The sequence below is a fragment of the Myotis yumanensis genome, unplaced genomic scaffold, assembly GCF_028538775.1.
Source record: "Myotis yumanensis isolate MYYU_CA2020_CCGP unplaced genomic scaffold, mMyoYum1.0.hap1 SCAF_6, whole genome shotgun sequence".
Lineage (NCBI taxonomy): Eukaryota > Metazoa > Chordata > Mammalia > Chiroptera > Vespertilionidae > Myotis > Myotis yumanensis.
The window spans coordinates 43,818,345-43,823,519 of record NW_027223757.1 but is presented as its reverse complement, the minus strand read 5'-3'; positions in this window follow the sequence as shown (position 1 = coordinate 43,823,519).

The following is a 5,175-nucleotide window of genomic DNA, read 5'->3' as shown; positions in this document are numbered from 1 at the left end:
GTCAATTAATTCATAAAAGTTAACCACATTTGGCAGGTTAAGACGCTGTTTAAATTCTTCTGAATCTTGATAACAACACTGCTCCTACCAAATAGGGTCTAGCCTCAAAGGAGGAGGGAAATGGCTATAGCGCATAAGAATGTAAGGCACGAAATCCTGACCAGCCAAGATAAACAGAGATCAGTGCCCCACAGCCAACTAGAGAGACTGCAATTGGGTTGGAAAAGGACAATACATAAAGAAAGAGAAATATAAATATTCAAGTTTTTTTCTTCTGGACTTGCTCCACTTGATATCAAAATATACTATAAACTTAACAGTAGTTCAAATAGTGTGATACTGGCACAGAAAAGACAAATATATCAATGGAACAGCATTGAGAGTCCAGGAAAAGACCCATAAATACAAGTGAAATATATATAATTTTAAAATTGGGAATAATATTGACTTATTTAATTATGTTGGTTAAAATGATGGGTTTGTTTGTTTTTTTTACTCAGAATAAACATATAAATTTAGATATTGACTCAAAAAACTACACAAAATTCCAGTTAAATTGCCAAATGAAAATAAATCTAAGAGTGTTCTAAAAGATAAAACTTAAAAACTTATTTACACTGTTTGGGATAAGAAAGACCCAAGTCCTGTAAGTTATAAAGAACAAGATTGACAGATTTAATAATATAAATATTTTAAGTCACTGTATGGTGAAAGGTACTATAAACAAGTTAAAATACAAATGACAGACTGAAAAGTTTTTCATCCCCTTTAACCAGCAAGGAGATACTATCTAATATGTAATGACTCAAGAAAAACAAATAAGCCATAGAAAAAGTGGGAAGTGCCTCAAATCAGCAATTTATTATATATATATATATATCATTACAAAGTCACTCAATTTAACTAACAACCAGGGATTGTTAAGTAAAGAGGAAACAATTTCCCCATAAAATTGACAGAGTGAAACATCTATTGCTCACATAGTTATGGAGAAACAGGCAAGTTCAGACAATATTAAAAGCAGTGGACATGGGAACAACCTCTTTAGAAAATATATTTAAATGTTAAATGTACATATCTTTGAAGAATTCTAATCTATCATGAAAATACAAGCAGGAATGCCCCACATTCCTACATACAAATATTGCATCATTGTTTATAAGGAAAACATTGAAATAGCATAAATGCTCATCAATAAACTATCGAATACAATAAATATGCATTTATTGCAAAGAAAAACCAATGTGTAAGCTACATTGTGATATATATAACAATTTATAGATTATAGATAGCTACTACTAATATATATGTACACACATGTATTTTCAAATATTTAAGTAATTGAAGAGAAGCAGGCTTATCAAACTATTTCCAGTGATTGTCTCCAGGGATGTGAGTCAGGGAGATAAGCAGATGTTCTCTTCTTATTTTATACACTCCTATTTTGTTTGATTTTGCTACCATAGGTTTACGTTACTTTCACATAATAAGAAATGCCAATCAAGGTTTCAAAATGCCTTTAATGTTAAGGTACTGCTTTAGTCAGGCATAAAGTGCACCCTCACAGCCATTCATTTAATCAACCATTCCACTGACGCATTTGCAGTGCAGCAGAGTGCAAAATGAGCATAAATCCCTGCTCTCAAGGAGTTTATATTCTAAGGCAAAAGCAAAAATAAAGCACAATAAAAAAGTAAATTATAAATACATAAGCAGGAAATAAGTGCTATGGAAAAAAATACAGCAAGACAAGGAGATCCAGAATGCAGAACGTGGTGGGTGAGGGTTAGTAGATGCAGCCGAAATTTTAAATAGGTGGTCAGGTAGGCTCATGGAGGAGATATCTGAGCAAAGACTTCGGAAGTTAAGGGAAGGACTCCTGGTTATCTGGGGGAAGACAATAACAGGCAGGAAAACCAGAGAAGACAAAGGTCATGGCTAAAGTGCTCCTCATATTTGTTGGAATAGGGAGACAGAGATGAAAAGGCAAGCAGATGAGGAGTAGATGGGGGTCACTAGGTAAGGACTCTGTAAGGACATGGTATAGTCCTAGACTGCACTGCAATAGACATGTACCACCTGATCTCTGACTTAGCATTTATAACAATGATTCACCATTAACCCTTCCCATCCTTCCCAAAAGCATGGTATTGGGAGGGTTCAGATAATTCCAAACTTTATTTTCCTGTAAAAATTCCTTTATGTTTTCTGACAAGTTTTATGAGCCTTTGTTTCTATTTTAATGATCTCCTCTGAGAGGTGAAAGTTTCAGAACTTGGACTATTTGCAATAAAGCTCTTAGCTATCTTACATGTGATCCGTTGCAAAGACAGCTTGCCACCAGCTGCAGTGTCTTCTCAGAACAGAAAAAGGACAACACCCCCAGGGGTCTCTCAGTCACCCTGGCACGCAAGCTCATGTGACTTCAATATAATGAAGTTAAATGAGCTTTTAAGACGACTGCCACCCAGGGCCCTTCCTGGTGAAGGGACTAAATAGGGAGAGACCGATGCACCCACTCCCTCAGCAGTTACCAGGTTGTGAATGTTAGTTCTTAAGCATAAGAGATTTAGGGTTCCTAAAGAAATTGTTTATTCTGGTCAAGTTTGTAGAATGTTTCTCTTTCTGTAAGATTTTTTCCAGTCTTACTGAGGTGTGATTGACATAAAACATTGTATTAGTTTAAGGTGTACAACATAATAATTTGATTGATATATATATATAGCAAAATGATTACAATTAGTCTAGTTAACCATCACCTTACACAAGTTACAATTTTTTCCTCAACACGAGAACTTTTAAGATCTGCTCTCTTAGCAGCTTTCTAATATGCAATACAGAATTTTTAAAAGCACCATTCTGATATTCTGAAGTCTTCCTCACTTTTGTTGAGGCTTGTGTGTGTGTGTGTGTGTGTGTGTATTTATTTGTTTGTTGTAGTATAATAAAAAGAGCAAGACAGAAAATCAGGAAAATGTGTTAGTCCTGGCTATTGCCTCTAATTTTGGATATCTTAAATAACTCCAAATTTCAGTTTCTTAGCAATAATAATGGGACAGTATCCTGCCTATACTATAGGCTTGATGTAAAGATAAGTGAGATAACATGGAAAGCTCTATCAAAACGACAGTAAGGTCTAGAATACTCTAATAATCAGTTTAATTATTAACCATAACATGTCATAATTATTCCCAGGATAAAAGAGCTATTAGAACCTGTGCAGGCAGCCAGTAGCCAATCTATGTTATTTTTCTTTTTAATTTTATAAATTTATTTTAACTTTCTTTTTATTTAATCTTTTTATTTTTTATTTTAAGTTGGGTTTGTTGTAAGACCTTAAATAAAAGTACACTGTACACAATTGTGTAATCTAATTACCTAAAGCTTTTAATAGATTTATTTTATTTATTTAATTTTAACAATATTCATTGTTGAAAGTATTACATATATCTCCTTCTCTCCCCCCATTGACTTCTTCTAGCCCACCCCTGCCCCCCAACCCAAGCCTTCACCACCCATTGTCTGTGTCCATGGGTTATGCATATATGCATACAAGTTCTTTGGTTGATCTCTTCCCAGCCACCCACCCTCCCCTGCCTTCCCTCTGACATTAGTCAGTCTGTTCCATGCTCTATGTCTCTGGACCTATTTTGTTCATCAGTGTATTTTGTTCATTAGATTCCACATATAAGTGAGGTCATGTGATACTTGTCTTTCTCTGGCTGGCTTATTTCTCTTAGCATAATGCTCTCCAAGTCCCTCCATGCTGTCCCAAAGGGTAAGAAATCCTTTTGTACATCTGCGTAGTATTCCATGGTGTAAACATATCACAGCTTTTTTATCTATTCACCTACTGATGGGCACTTGGGCTGTTTCCAGATTTTAGGTATTATAAATTGTCTGCTTCTTAAGTATTTGCAACAAAACTTAGAGGCAGCTTTCAATCTAAAATGAAAGGATTTCATGCACCTGGGGTGACTGACTCATCTTGGTTTGTTCAGGACTTTAAACCAGAAAGTCCCAAGTCCCAGGAAGCTCATGGGTTCCAGGCAAAGTGGAATGGTTGGTCACCCTGGACGCATAAATTATTAAGAAAATCTAAAAGAGAGGTGTAATTGAGTTTATGGCATCTTGGAGAAGAATAATAGTAATTTCTCTCAAAGATTTAGAGAGAACCCAGTATGTTAAAGAAAAACTCCTGTGAATGGCACCGATAATAGAAGAAAAACCATGCTCATTACTTGGAATACTGCTTTGTGGCATAGACTGATGGAAACATGTCAACAACTTACAGGAGCCAGCTCAAGTGGACTTGCACTTCCACTGGCCAAATATGGGACAATTTAACAACACAAATAATAATAATGTTAATTAATTATAACATTTTTAATCCATGGCATATATGATAATAACAATAAAAAAAGAGTGGCAGTAGGGAGGAGGTACGTGAAAAAAACCAGAAGAGTGCCAGCTGATAAATCAGAAGGAATGATAGAATCTCTGAAATCACCAGTTTATAAATACCTGTATAATAATTGATTCAGAAATGATTACTATTGGATGCTAAAATAATTGGGTGCAACCTGCTATATCCATAAAAGGCAACAGACACTGTGCGTTTAGTTCCACAGGCCTGGCAGCTTTTGTGTTCTCTGTCTTGGAACCCAGCTGCCATGCTACTAGAGAGTCCGGGCTCTCCTGCTGGAGCAAGGGGCCACATAGAGAGGACAGAGGACACCTAGAGAGAGGGGACAAAGGGAAATGAACTGAGCACCAGCTGACAGTCAGCACCCAAATTCCAGACCTGTGAGGGGGCTTCTGGGACTCTCCAGCCCAGCCCAGGCCCACTGCCAGCAGGATATAGTTCAATGAGTGACCCTGCCAGTACCACAGGGCGACGAAGCACCCTGTCAGTCCACAGAAATGAGAAAAGTAAATAAATAGCTATTGTTTTAAGCCACCAAATTTCAGGTTGATTTGTTACACATTAATAGGTAACTGACCCGAAAACTGAACACAACATATAGCTATAAAACATGTTTGGGGCAATTGGGGAACTTTGAAAGGACTGGATATTAGTTAATATTATTATATCAATGTAAAATTCCTTAGATGTACCAATGGCATTATGGTTATATAAGACAATATGCTTGCTTTCAGGAAATGCATGCTGAA